The sequence below is a fragment of the Perca flavescens genome, chromosome 5 (genome assembly GCF_004354835.1).
Source record: "Perca flavescens isolate YP-PL-M2 chromosome 5, PFLA_1.0, whole genome shotgun sequence".
Taxonomy (NCBI): domain Eukaryota; kingdom Metazoa; phylum Chordata; class Actinopteri; order Perciformes; family Percidae; genus Perca; species Perca flavescens.
Window position 1 is genome coordinate 16,574,121 of NC_041335.1, and position 16,234 is coordinate 16,590,354.

The following is a 16,234-nucleotide window of genomic DNA, read 5'->3' on the forward strand; positions in this document are numbered from 1 at the left end:
GTCAGAGAAGTTCATCTAATCCATATCATGAATAACAGCAATGTCTACCTTGGATCATTTGTTTTGTGGGAGTTAATGTGTATATGTAAGATGTGTACTATATCCAGAACAGATAAAGGCTTGTTAGCTGATGGAGGTGAAAACCCACGTAGTGAGCGCACTGAGACAGAGGCAGACAAACAGCAAGGGGGGGGAGAAATCAAGAAGGAGAAAACAGAGGGAGAGAACAATAAAACAAGACAGAACAAGAGAGAGCTGGCAGGTAGCAGTTCTCTGGAGATTCATTAGGCTTGTCAGAAATGCTGGCTGTGAATATGCTTGCACAGCAAGCTCCTTGGTGGGTACACACAAACATACACAAACATACACACACCAACACAGGTGGCCGCAGGTGTATAGAGCTCTCATCTGCTGACAGGTAGGAATGAAAGCGCGATAGGGACGGTGGGATGTGGAGTCACACTGTGAAGACAGCATGCTGCGTGTTTCCAAATGGCTGCTGCGGGAATTAACATATCCTGACTGGCATTACGTCCCGTGCTCAGTGGCACACAGCATCTTAAGTGATGAGGGAAAAATGTATTTTGTGTAAATGTGACTGGAGGAACTCAGTTTTCTACAGTGTTGGGGCACTGTAAACACAGCAGCCTAGCTTTCAAGTGCTGTACAATACTTAAGAAACAATCTACTCTGTGACAGTTTTTGCTTTGACTGCATCTCAACATGTGCAATAGTTTAACTGGACAAATACCAGAGTGAGTGTATACAATATGTGTGATCCTGCTTCTGAAAGAAACAATCCGTGCTACGTTTTTCAATTTGTCTGGTTAAATAGGGCTTAAAATGCTGCTGAGCCAGTGTGTAATTAACTGAAACAGTAGGAAGCATATTAAAACAAAAGTAAGCAGCTTGAACAGGAACCATTTTGTATACAAGAGACTCTCTTTCTGTCTTCTTCTCTCTTTCTCTTTCTGAATAAATCAAGGAGTGTATTATCATTGTTTGTTTACAGTAAGTTGAAACACTAAGGATGAAAAATGACTAACAGATGATGAAATGACCTGAAATGTATGATGCAATCTGTGCAAGTGGAAGAGTCCTTTGTGTGCGTGTGCATGATTGCATGCATATGCATGTTCGTCTTGGCACAGGAGCGCTGTGTGTCTGGGCTTTGGGCAGTGTGTAAATCCCAGTGTTTAGGTGAAAGAGAGAATCCCCGTCTGATTCCCCAGCTGTTCCCGCAGACGTTTCTCTGCCTTGACAGCTTGATCGCTCACAAAGAAATGTTTACTGTACACACACAAGTAGATTTTCAGGCATTCAGACAAATGCACACGGAGAGCTTACTGACAATGAATAGAGGTTTTTATTTGCAGTGTCCAGTGAGTGAAGTGCCAGCCCCCAGATGCACCCTCTCATCACACAGAGGACCTCAGTGGGAGATGGGGAGAAACTCCACACCAGCAGCTGGAATCTAGATGACTGTTCCATGTGTTCATGTTTCACTGGAGATCCATAAAGCCTGGCCGACACAGCCTGCGACCCATCCTGTGTGTGTGTGTGTGTGTGTTTGAATGTGAAAGACAGACAGAAAGAGAAAGACAGAGCTATAGAACCGCCTGTCTGTATTCATCAGTTTAAAAAAAGTATGGTATTTAATCTACACCACCATTAAATACAGTCTATGATCTGCACCCTATACTGGCAGTATACACATTTTTCATTTCCGTGGCCCCTGTGTTATGTCTAGTGGGCAAATAAAATAGTCTCTCTATCCCTAGGAAGAACTTTTTCTATTTTCTATGATAGTATTTATTTTCACAATTTTTTCAGTGTAAATGATCAGGCTGACATCTTTTTCTCTCTTTTCTTCTGGGGACTCAGCTGTGGCCTCTGGATCATGGTACTATGTTTCCGTGACAACCAGACATCATTGCTGAATGCTGACACTAAAATAACAGACTGAATAATTTAGACGGATCCATTTTTAAACAGGATGTCAATTCACATCACTGGCCACAGACACCCTGCTTGGCACCCTGCAGACAGGCCCACCCAGGCCGGGTGAAGGGTGCGGTGCAGCGTCCAAAACTCAGTCAACAACAATCTGGCTGTTAGAGCTAGAAATGTCCTGAAACAACCGTGGAAATAAAGGTAGTTGTATAATATAGGTCAGTGTTCCCTCTTGAGATGAAAAAAATCTTAGAATGTTTTAAATTAATATTTGCATCATAAAAAATGCATTGTGATACAGAAAAAAAAAACTAAATCAAAATATGGAAAGGCAGGAATGAAATCTACACAAATAACTGGCAAGCAGGAACAGTGTGGGACCCCATGTCATAAAATCAGATTTTCTCTACTACAGAACTGAACTGTGTTTGGTGTTCATGTCAGAGGAGAAAGCAGCCTGGTTTGATGAAAGCAGCACATGGCTCCGTGATCAAAGTTCAAAAGACGTCATCCATCAGGACTAATTTTCACGTCCGATTTTCTCATTTAATTCAGTTTAAAAAAAGATCACAGAAATTAGCATTGATGACAGACCATTTATTAGCATGAAGCATTGGTGCAATATGATAATAAGAAGGTCTAATTAATTGAAACAGATTTGTAATGCATGTTTTATCAAGAAGTAAAATCTGGGCCAGATGACAGTTTAGCAGCTGGGGTGAACAGCAGATTTAGTTTTATTTCATGTATTTTTTTTATAAAACATGCTTAATTTGCAAATGTTCCACCTCACGTATTATTACTTATTATTATTTATTTCAGCTGCAATGACAAGCTAACCCTAACAGTCCCTCCTTTCATCTCCCTCAGGTTTCTTAAAAGCTATTTTCTATGTTTTATAAGAAGGAAAACCATAAGCTGAGGGCTACAATTGATATATACTCGTAAATAAAAATAAAAAAAGACCTAAACATGTCCACACGACACACACAGTTCCTATTGATAGCTTATTCAGATGGAACCATCAAATATTTGCACACATGATTTATTCTGCTTATATTATATATTCAGACACCATTGTGTGTGTGTGTGTGTGTGTGTGTGTGTGTGTGTGTGTGTGTGTGTGTGTGTGTGTGTGTGTGTGTGTGTGTGTGTGTGTGTGTGTGTGTGTGTGTCTCTCTGGTCTCCCATTATTTTACAAGCTCCTACTCACACCCACACACACACGCCCAATCACCAGAGGGCTAAATGGAATAACGGAGGAGGAGTGAAAGGGGCCTTGCAGGTGTCCCGCTACTTTGTGTCTCTTTGTCTCTGTCTCACTCACTTTGTTTCATTTGAATAGTCAAATTATCCTCTCTACCTCCCTGCTGTCATACAGTTGTTGTCTAAAATAAAGATCAGCAAAAGAAGAGCCATATTTTGAATGCAAGGGTTCACAAAATGTTTCTTTAATCCATGATGTGTAGCTCTGTATAAACTTAAAGTTTAATTAGAGTCAGACCCACACAGGGTTTTATACTTGTATTGAGTAAAATATTGTTTCATTTTTTATTCATATTGCATCTGTGCCAAAAATTGCAGTAAGTAAATACAAAATTAATATTTTTCCTGAGGACAGAGCTACTCCAATTAACACAGTCTTTATGAAGCATTGTTATCAATGTATGTCCATCACATCAACAAAAGTCAGTATAGTGAATAGAATTTTAATTGAAATTTCCAGTTTTAGTTTTACATTTGTAATTCAGTGGAGGATCATAATTTACATAAAAATACCTTCCAGCTCTGTCTTTCTCCCTTTTTTCCCCCCGTGATACGATATTTTGAATTTGACCTTATTTCGTGTTCTGGGATTTTGGGAGAAGAATCCCCCTGACACGCCCTGTCATCCCTTCAAACACACACACACACACACACACACACACACACACACACACACACACACACACACACACACACACACACACACACACACACACTCCTCCTACCCCACCAACCTTCAGGCAGTGCACCTGGGTACAACTCTACACACACACACACACACACACACACACACACACACACACACACAGATATACACGTGTGTGCAGAGACACATTCCCCCACACATACACACTATGCACAAGGTCAAAACACACAAATGCATACTCACAGTCTCCAACATTCAATCAGATTGTGTACTAAACTCAGTGTTTGGGCAGAATTTAGCTCCTAACAGCTGTCGTCAGGAGGTCTCCCATTAGGTCTTATAACAGCTAACACCATGACCACCTGGGATATGACACACACACATACAGTACATACACACAGTGTGAAAACCACTAAGAGACACACAGCAGGATTGATCCCCCTCAATGGTATTGATTAGCCTACCCCCAACTCAGACCAGAAGATACCAACTGTGTCAAGCCATTTGCTTCCTTCTCCTGCATGGAAGATGAAAATAATGACGCTTCGAGCGTCTTCTTTTAGAGAAATTCTGCCTGCTCGAAAAGGGCAAGAAGTCCACAGGGAAACAGTTACTGCAGATGAAGGTCGCTCCATGCCATTTGGTTTAACCCCTGTCCTGGCCCTACTGAATGTTTGTGTGTGTGTGTGTGTGTGTGTGTGTGTGTGTGTGTGTGTGTGTGTGTGTGTGTGTGTGTGTGTGTGTGTGTGTGTGTGTGTGTGTCATCTAGTTGTTATGTGAGTGTACATGTGTTATGTGATCCAGCTGATCAGCTAATCAGTAAGAACGCATCCAATTGTGTGTCTAGTGTTAGTCTTTCTGTAACTTTGCATGTGGCATGTATACACTAACACACAGAGTCACACACTCAAATGCGTAGCTGGGAGAAACATCAAGGGGATTCTATTCAAATTATAGTTTCAGTGTTTTATATTCTTCAAGGACAGAACAGTTATACATTATATATATATATATATTATATATTATACATTATTGATAAAAGAATGAATATGTTTCTTTTCCAAAGCCACAAGCCACAGACTCGGCATGATAATATCATGATGTAAAATTTATTAAGCTTAGCAAAGTTTAAATAGCTGCTCTATTTCAGTTGTTACTTCCCGGTAGTCCCTACTTGTATTACTATTCTGTCTGTTTTGAAACAAAAACCAGAAACTGTCTATCTGAAATATTTAAAATCTGATTCAGTCTAAATGTTTATGAGACTACAGCTAAAATCAGGATTAAATGAAAAGACTAGAGTCCTCCAGAGTGATTTCTAAAGACTCAAAACCGTGCTATTCCTGTTCAAAACCACAATTAGTATCTGTTTTATTTCCTCATGGAAATACAGTCTATCATTGCCATAACAGTTGTGAATTATATTATTAGTAGAAAACAAGCAGCTGTTGGAGCTACAGTGTGACGAGTGCCCCAATTGTCTGATGTTTTGAGAGTTTTGCATTCAATTATGACATTTAAAAAAAAAGAAATCCTCTCTGACGGATGAATAAAACTACATTTAAAAAAACGGAAGGTGAAAAATACAAGTCAGTAAAGTATTGCATGTTAATAAGTGTGGGGCAGTTAATAAGGTGTTACAGTAATTTCATTACTTTTTTATTAACAGGTAGAGAAAAGGTACAATTTGAAATACATCAATTGCAATACAGTTACAAGTCGCTCCATTACGTTAACATTTTGGGGTTCGACAGTTTCCTAACTTGAATGTGTTAGCCTCAGTTTGTGCCTATGATGTAGCTTTTAGCATAGCATACATTCAAGTCACATAGACAACCAACCAAAAGATAATTATCCGGTCATTTTTGAAAAACCCACAATGTCGTTTTAAAAGACTTACCATTGTTCTGAAGGGGTTTCTAGAATCCCCAAAGACTCTTCTAATCACCTGCCACCAGATTTTCCACCTGTTTTCCTTAGCTGCTGTTTTATAGTGACGGAAATATTGGCTTGCTGCTTGCTAAACCACAGTGTCTTTTTTTTCTATTTCTACATATTAAATACAGAAGATGAGACCTGTGAGTGTGGAGGATTTGGAGTTCCATCAAAGGCACCTTTGATGGAACTGGTTTGAAAGTGGGATGAAAGTAATGCCTAAAAAAAATAATTATATTTTCTTTAGTAATGAGTAAAGTAATGTAGCCTAATCACTCATACTTCACAACAGGATATAGAAGTTTTCTTGTCTTGGAACAACAGTACTATAACCCCCCCTCTGTATCCCCAGCTGCCCTTAAAATATTCATTTTACTGAAATACTTTAACTAACCTCATGACACTTATATATAAATAAATAGCAATATACCATAGTCCAGGATATGTCTGGTAAATATTCTGCAAGGCAGTAAGAACTTCTCCGAAGCTCCGGTGAACCAGCTTCAGTTTAAGGAGAAACTGCACATATGCACGTACATTTCAGAAGCGAGCATGTAGACTAAATCACGCGGTCACCTGTGGCCTTGTGTGTGTACTAGATGATCCAGAAACCCATCCATTGTGTCATTCGTTGAAATTTAAGCACCTGAAAACGTGATGAGAAAAGTTTTCAAGTGTCTTTAAATTGGCTAATGTTTTATTGTTGTGTGATGCTTGAAGTAGGCTATTTGCCCAATTTCAGCATGTTGAATGTAGGTGTTCTTTCTGTACATGTGAGGCTTCCTGCCCAGCACCTCAGCTATTCAAACATCCACCTAATCTGACACACTTTAGGCACACAGTTTAGATTCAACACAGCCAACCATCTCTCTCCTCTCAAACTCTAAATGTCTCTCTCCTACTCTGCAGTCTCTGTCCTTCTCTCCCCCCTTTTTCCCTCGCTGTATTTTTGACAAGATGGCACATTCAAAGGGCATTGTCAAAACGTCAAACTATATAAAATATAGATATAGAAAGAAATGTACAGAGGAAAAGGGACTAGAAGATGAATGGAGGGAATATGAGAGAAGTAAAAAAAAAATAGGAAAGACAATGAGAGAGTAAGAAAAGAGATATGGGCTCTCTGTGGTAAAAGACAATAAAGTGTGAAAGGTTTTTCCTTTGTTTGATGTCCTCCCCTCGGGGGCTTTGTGACAGAGAACGCTGCTGAGCCCCAGTTAAAAGAGGAAAAATGACAGGAGCCATCTCTCTCTTTTTTCTCTCTATGGCCCTTCAGGATGAGGGTTGTCTGTGTAAGGTGTAAATCAGTGAGTGAGTGAGTGAGTGAGTGAGTGAGTGAGTGAGTGAGTGTGTGTGTGTGTGTGTGTGTGTGTGTGTGTGTGTGTGTGTGTGTGTGTGTGTGTGTGTGTGTGTGTCAGAGAGTGTGTGAGAGAGAGAGAGACAGAAGGAGAGAGAGAAAGAGGGAAAGTATGAGACAGACAGAGGAAGCAAGAGAGAGGGAGCCCTTGGGGTCTAATAAATCAGGCTTGCATTGAACAGGAGGTTCCTGGATGATATTGCGTGGGAAGACAGGTGTCCATAGTATTCTAGGGCAGAGGTTATGGTCAGACACATCAGTAATCTCAAACAACACACACATACACACACACGAGCACACACACACACACACACACACACACACACACACACACACACACACACACACACACACACACACACACACACACACACACACACACACACACGCAAACACAGGCAGGGCTGAAATTACCCAGAGACAAAACCCATTTCCTCCTCTTGTACCTCATTAACATGTCACAGCCCTCTGCTTCATATTTGGTTTTGTTTTAAATGTGAAATGCTGCTGTGATCGAATAATGAGAAGGAATGGCAACGAGTGTCGCTTTTGTAAACAGTTTACCATTGATTATTCCGCCGCTTATTGTGTTTTCCTTCCAGTTGCCAAAGAAGCGAGGCTGGCACCTTAGTGCACACAGTAGCAGTGGCTCCCCGACAACATTAGCATAATAATAATTCACAGGCTGGAGTTATGGAAATGAAAAAAAAAGATTGTTCTTTTATTCTGCAGCATGCAGCAGTATTCCACTAAGACATCCAGTTATTATACATGACAAATATGAATTAAACACACGAGTTTGAGCTGGAGTGAAGGTCTGTGAGCGCGGAAGCAATCCTCATCTCTCTGTTTGTGTGTGAACAACTGTGTGTGTGCAAGAGGTGTGTTTGTGTATGTATATGCTCATGTGAGAAATGTGTGTTTGTAATATACACAGGAGGTCCTGAGAAATGAGGAACTGTATATTTGTTTCTGGGATAAAACCAGAGCAGTCATCTGTTCTTGCCATTTCTGTGTAAGTGTGTGTGTGTGTGTGTGTGTGTGTGTGTGTGTGTGTGTGTGTGTGTGTGTGTGAATGCCTCGGGGTTACGGATAGGGGAATGTTGTGTGCCTCTCTTCTCTGTCCTCCTTTCCACCCTTAAAAATTAAACTCCTTCATGCCTCAAATACACACAAACTGTACACACGAATACACACATGCACACATGTTCAGACAGTCAAAGAGTGAAGGGTCCCACAGAGTTCATAAGCTAGTGAATAATAAAAGCTCCACACTGGACCTGTCTGTCTGCTGTAAAAATGGCCTGTCTATGACATGAATATGATTTTTGCTGTGTGTGTGTGTGTGTGTGTGTGTGTGTGTGTGTGTGTGTGTGTGTGTAAGAGTGAGTGTGCTCTCTATGGTAACTAGATGAATTATTCACTGTTTACTGATGAGGAAGCATTTAGGCTCCCAGGAGTAGTGCTCACAAGCAGGCCTCACCTCTCTCCTTGTGCCCTCTCTCCGTCTTTATCATTCTCATCTCTTCATTCCCTCTTTACCGCTCGCACCCATCACACTTTCATCATCTCTCTCCATTACCGGAGCTGTTGGTTCACGTCGTTGTCGGATAATGGCGCTGGTATAAGAAATACTCTAGTTTAAGGGTTTCTTCGCTTTTAGCATTACATCTCTGCCTGTATTATCCCACTGACCTAGTTGAGAAACAAATTTCTGATGGTAAAATCTATGTTGAAAAACAATAGAGGAAACTATTTGCATTCATTAGGGAAGAGGGATGGGACTCAGCTCTTCCTCTTTAGGGCTGCCTTAGCTGTATTAGCATCACTTCACTGATTAGACTTAGACATACAGATATACTCTCAAAAGTAAGCACAAATCACTGGAAGCCAAGTCTATTCTTTCTCAACACACCCAAAGTACACACAAATGAAAAAACTAAAAAACAGTTAATACACACACTAATCAAGCTCCAATTACCAGGAGGAGGCTTTTACACATGGGGACCAAACTTCCTTTATCTAATTGGTCTGCTGAGAAAATCGCTAAGCTGTTCACATCTGCAGGGAAACACACACACACAGTCACTCTGAGCCAATCAGTGCAGAGCTCCTTGGGCAATGTGCACAGTTCCATCCTTTCCTTTAACCATTCCTTATCCCCTGGTTCATCCCTCGCTTTCAGCTCCATCGATCCCATTACTACAGTCAGGGACCCCAATCCCTGGAACAGAACCCCACAGACACACATGCTCACGGGCACACACACACAAATACAGCACACTTAACCACAGCCCAGCTTCCATCATGACTGAAACCAAAGGTCCAAGCTTTTTTGAGCCTATTTGTATCTTTCCTGTGTTGTTTGTGGCGTTTGTGTGTGTGTGTGTGTGTGTGTGTGTGTGTGTGTGTGTGTGTGTGTGTGTGTGTGTTTGGAGTTGGGTGGTTTCCCATCCGGAGCTGCCGTTGTGCTGCTTATTAAACAAAGCCTGTCTAAAGCTGCCCTAATCCTTTCCCATAGCTATCCCTGACTACACATATAGACACACACACAGATTTCTGTGCAGTTACTGAAGTCCAGCGCTCAGCAACACATTCTGTCCTCTGTCAAACCCCAGCAGATCGAGGGAGAAAGAGGGAGAGAGAGAGAGAAAGAGAGGGAGAGATGGATGGAAAGGAAGACTTAGCTATACACACATTCAAACACACACCCCCACAGAGTACATAGTTTCTTTAGGGTCTGGCGGCTGGTCGCACATCTGGGATTGAAGATAACCCTCACTAGCAGCATTGTGTGTGTGTGTGTGTGTGTGTGTGTGTGTGTGTGTGTGTGTGTGTGTGTGTGTGTGTGTGTGTGTGTGTTTGGATTATATGTGCTTTAGAACCCCCTGCACCCAGTAGCACCAGCACCCAACGCAGCTCTACCATCCAAAACTCTGCTTCATCTAATACATGGGGGTTTTCTGAAGCATAAATTAATCTCATAATAAAAGGTAAAAGAAAGAAACCTACAGACTGTCTTTCAAAAATAATATTGCACAAACCACAGTGCTGATAGATGGGGGTGGATGATGAACTGCCTTTGGACTCATAACACAAGGGAGAGTCCATTAAATCGTCTACTTCAGCTCATTTCACCTGCATTTTTAAGAGATTGGCCTACTGAAAATCTTTGCTAGTAAGCCAAACACCAAAATAACTCTATCAATCATTTTGAATTGTGGGAACCTAGGTCTGGCAGTCTTGAAAAGGAAAATGTATATACTTTACAAGGATACTACTGCTCAATAATCAAGCAACTTTCTGGCCTATTGAGCCAGAGAAGTTGTGCAGGTTGATCAAACAGTGAAATACATGAGCTCCCTCATAGGGTGTAGATGATCACTGATTATACTATGTATCATTCGGTTAAAAAAAATTGCAAAACACCAACTATGGAAGATGCCCACATCATTATTAACACCAGTGACACTCATGTTTTGCACATTTGTGGGTCTGATCCTGATCAAGTTCAACTGTTGAATCCAAAGAGAAACAACATTGTGGTCTCTCTTTTAGTGTGTTATAGGGTAATTTCATCTCAGCTGTGCCCCATATGTTGCTGCCTTGGATCAGCTTCAACAGAAGCTACAACAGAACCATCCAGACCTGCCTTACAGTAAATGGGAGCTGTCCGACATGTCAGCCCACCTAGAGTATTGTTTCTGTTTCAAAGGTGGATGAAAGGAGACAGAGTATTGAATTAGCATACACTAAATGGTTAGGTTTGGTATTAGATGATAAATGGCTGCATTTTAGTAACTCTTGAACTCTTGGTTTTAACTATATATATATGTATAAGAAGACAACCTCTAGGACATTAAAGTCATCCTACCATAGTTACAAAGAGGCTTGATTATGATGACTGATTTGTTTTGAACTTTGGCACTTGTAAGTGAAATTGATTTATTTATATAGTGATGTGTGAAAGTTCTCACATATATTACAGGGACTGGATACATTTGTGGGTAATTCAATTACAAATAGGGAGTGACTCAATTTTTAACTTATATTTTTTGCTTATTGCTTACACACTAAAAGTGAATGCTTAGATAAAAGCATCAAAACCCCTAACTTTTGTAACCATGCCTTAAACAAAGGCACCAAAAGTACAAACACATTTTCCGCTTTGTACTTTGTTTGCAATTCTGCAGCACACTTCTTACAAAACATTACAAACTGTTTCTTACATTAGAAACTTTGTTCAAGAATAAAAACTCTTGCAACATTGGGAAAACACTTCACACTCTTCAAAATGTAAAACACTACTGAAATTGGCAACACACCCACACACACGATCACCTTGTGTACCGCAATTAGTCTCCAACAAGTTCTCCATCACCATGCCATCCTAGGTCCCCACAATACTGCACACATAATTATATTTCTGGATGCACTACATAATATAGTTGTACAGGACGGACCACAGCAGCCCAGGTTTGTTGTCATCTGAGATAGTTAGTTTCCACTGGGATGCTCTGGTCCTGGACTGGTTCCCCAACCACAATACTGTAACTTCCCAGTTGTATACTTGGCCCCTTCCTCCCCATTTTCTCAATCCGATTGAGGAATTCTTTTCAGCTTGGCGTTGGAAAGTGTATGAGCATTTGCTGTCGTATAAACCTGCAATGGAAAAAAATAAACAGTATTTTTTTTTTTTCTGATGCCTTTCTATTTTTGCATTCATTGTAAGTAGATGTTCGGTAGTGGAACAATCTTTTACAGGAGCCTGTATGAGAAAATAGGTATTCAAAGTACTAAAGAGAGCAGTGTTTTGTATAAAGCACATCAGTGTGTTGTTGCTGCTTTGAAAGAGTAATTCAAGTGGTACATGTGTGTATCATGTTGTTGCAAAAATGCCATGCTAGAGTTTCATCTTGACATAAAAGTGAGATATTTAAGTGTTGTGTCTTATTTGGTTTATGTGAAGAGTTTTGACACAATGAGCCACATTCTGCAACACGTGTGTAAGCAATCACCAAAAACTGTAATACTCTGCAATGCCTACCCACTTTCAACTGTTTACAGAAAAAAATCCTCTTTATGTCTATTCATATTGTCTCACCTTGACAGAGTGCAGTATGTGGACTGCCTGACGCCTGATAAGCAAGTCATATCACTAGTTGCGTATAGATGTATTTACTTTACTGTCAGCTGTGTGTGTGTGTGTGCGTGTGTGTCTGCGTGCATACGTAAGTCTGTTAATGAATTTGTGTGGCTCTGGTCACTCACTAAATGTGTGAATGAGACTGGAATTGTTTGTCCACAGCTGTTTGCTGTGATATTTCCATCTCTGGTTTGTGTGAGCACAGCACACTGTGACTTTGGTATAATATATTTGAAGCACATGTACCCACCCCCATGGAGGTGTGTGTGTGTGTGTGTGTGTGTGTGTGTGTGTGTGTGTGTGTGTGTGTGTGTGTGTGTGTGTGTGCGTGTGTGTGTGTGTGTGTTTGCGTGCGTGCATGCATGTGTGTGTGTGTGTGTCTGTGTGTGTGTCATTGACCAATAGAGATAATTACCTCAAAATGCATCTGCACTCTCAAGTCATCACTTATGGAGATTACATCCTCATAGTAGTTTCATATGCGTTAATACACACACACACACACACACACACACACACACACACACACACTAAAGTAGAGTTAATTTGACTAGGGCTGGGTTTGAGGAGCTGCTTCAGACACCACACACATCACAAATAATTTCAATGCATCTCAATGAAGAGTCCTCAAAATGGACGCAGCTGTCAACCACACATACACACATCTTACACACTCTCACACTCAGAGCTGTCTCTTCAATAAGTGTGTATTATGTGTTTGACCAAGAAGAGTATTGGCCAGAAGCACCTCTTTGTTTCAAGACAAAGAACGCGTCAAAAACATCATTAGTCTGAGGCTGCAGGACACACACACACACACACACACACACACACACACACACACACTGTTTTCCAGATGCTAATACTATTGCCAGTAGGGGTTCTGGGCCACAGTGAGGCAATCACTGAACACACAGTAGGAAGACCACTTCTCTCTGACACATACACACACAGCAGCAGCAGCATTTCTACCACAAAAGAGGGATATTGAATTTTTATTAAAGTGGCAAAATCAAAAGCGGAGGTAAGGAAAGGGGGAGTGGAGAATAAAAACGAGAAAGAAAATAATGTGTACACATTTATTGTCCAGCTTGTACAAAGCCACGAAAGAGAGTCCCCTCTGTAACCTTGTCCTCATGAGTCAAGGCATAAATCACAGTAAATTGTGTTTGTTCACAATAACCCAACCATGGTGTGGCATGGAATCGTGTAGTCAGCACCTATGTGCACATAACCTCTTACACACACACACACACACACACACACACACACACACACACACACACACACACACACACACACACACACACACACACACAGTAGCCTGACCTCTCTCCTTTCTAAACTCCTCTCAACTGACATCAGCTTCATGTAAAGCTCTGACATCAGCTTTTAGAGTCCAGAATATCTAATAAAACCACTTTTGGGTCTGGATAAAAACATGTTATAGAGGTCTTTGCCTCAGCTGTTATTGATGTACTTGCAACATCACCATATTGCAGCCAATAATAAGACTCTCTCACCACCACTGTTTAAACTCTCCTCTCTCGCACTTTTCTTTATTCTGTCTTTCCCTCTCTCTCTGCATGACTGCATGGTGTAATCCCGGTCAGGCCAGAGGAATGTTCCGGTGTTGTTCTGGTGTCTGAGCCTGTATACACACACACACACACACACACACACACACACACACACACACACACACACACACACACACACCACACTGGGAAAGCAAAGGACAGCGTCTTCGGCACATGCACACAAAGAAGGGTTGTGCTACTATAAGCACCACAGAGCAGAGCGTCAGGGCCGAGTGGAAAACCACAGGAGAGGGGTGATGACAAAGAGATGTTACACCTCTGCGGTCCTCCTCCTCCTCCTCCCTGACTCTCCTCCCCTCCCCCATCGTTCATTCCAAGGCATCAAGGTCAGACCGTGTTACAAATGAAGCACTGCTCCACTCCTCTTCTATCCACTCTACACACACACTCTCACATAAACACACACACACACATACACAGGCTGATGAACGCCCGCTGCTGTAACTCACTTCTTGCTGTGACATCATTAATACGACATACTGTCCACAGTGACATCATTAATAAGAGCTGGGGTGCTGACTCTTCCTTAATGGCTCTCTAAATATGACAGGTTTGACATATTGTCCATGTGGTGGTCCTGTGTGTGCATGTGTGCGTGCATATTTATTTGTGTGTGTGTGTGTGTGTGTGCGTGTGTTTGTGTGTATACATGTGTAGCAGAGAGGCATGTGCATACACTGGAGCCTGATTTACACTGCAGGCTGCTGTTTGCAGGGTGCAAGCAAATGTCAGCCAGAGCAGGCTCCCTGTCTTTTTTAAGTAATTAGGGAATCCTGACACACACACACACACACACACACACACACACACACACACACACACACACACACACACACACACACACACACACACACACACACACACACACACACACACACACACACACACACTTTCCTGGTTGATGGCCTAAACTGAGCAGGAAGATGGATTCTGAATAATTAGGGAGATAATTGCCCAGGCAGGGGAGAAAGAGAAGATCAATGGCTGATATTTGAGGTTTGTGTGTTCTTGTGTGTGTGGGGAGGGGTGGAAGTTTGGAGGGCAAATATATGTATTGACTGTCTTTATGTTCAGTTTAGGTGTTGCTGTTTTGTGTAGTGGAGATGTCAAGCAGAGGCCAAAACACCAGCAGAACCTTGCATTGTTAAACAATCCAAGTTATACCATAACCAACATAGCACACACACACTTCGACATTGACCTACATATGAATATATATAAATAGAATAAATATATATGGTAATAAAAAAAGTCAGTGATGGTGGTGCAGAGGTAAAAACGAAAATGTGTTTTGAAGTAGTGTGCACATAAAAGGCAATGCTACAACGGAGGAGGGTTTCATCCTGTGTCTTTGTTCAGCCTGACATCAGTAGAAACAGACTTCCTTGCCTTTGTTTGGCAGACAGGAGGGATGAAATAGAAAAGAGAGTGATGCAGGTGGGGGGAGAGTGTAGCAGGTCAGACTGCACCTGCTAAGCAACGGATATATTGTCATGGCAAGGCTTCCTGCTCTCGTTCTGTCTGACACACACACACACACACACACACACACACACACACACACACACACACACACACACACACACACACACACACACATCTCTGACAAAAGCTTGATCAGAGCCTCCTGCTTCCTCTTAAACTTCTTCCAAATCTTTGTCTTTCTCTCACGCTCCTGCTGCTCTCCTCCTCTCCCCTCTTTCCTCCCCTCTCCTCTTTCAGACAAAGGTGAGCACACGTCAGACTGACAATCAGACTGGAGCGTGCATATAATTAGCACACACACACACACACACACACACACACACACACACACACGCTGACATACGTACATGATGAGTCGCCTACACCTCCCATGGCAGCCACACAATGAGCCTCACTGACATTCATCTCTATCATATATATCTCCTGGCAAACTAGAAAAAAACACGGTCGCCCCTGCTGTCTGGGACTTCTTTTCTTTGCATTTTCTCTGTGCCATGCATTTAGATTTCAGTCCTTAAGCACACAGCCCCATTCACAGTCCCTGCATTTAGAATCATTAATTTAGTATCTAGGCTACCAACAAAGGCAAACAACTGGGACGGCATGACTGCCATCACTATTAATAGAAGTTGCTCTGCAGTGCATATTGTAAAGAGTTATTATAATATGTGGAGCGGACACAGAGGAAGGAAGAGCATAACAGAGGAGGAAGAGAGAAAGGATAAGAGATATATTAAAGTCAGAGGGGCAGCAGCTGTGGGTGTAATGCTGTACCAGATAGGAGGTGGCAGGTCGAAGCCTGGACTCGTCAGACGCATCTCCATATGAAAGGAGCTCTGTGCCAC

At 41.7% G+C, this 16,234-nt stretch overlaps 1 protein-coding gene across 1 annotated transcript in view; it reads right to left on the bottom strand.

Moving 5' to 3' along the window:
* rgmb (repulsive guidance molecule BMP co-receptor b) overlaps nucleotides 1-16,234 on the bottom strand; it is a 75,871-nt gene that overhangs the window by 16,911 nt on the left and 42,726 nt on the right. The gene's annotated exons all lie outside the window — the stretch shown is intronic.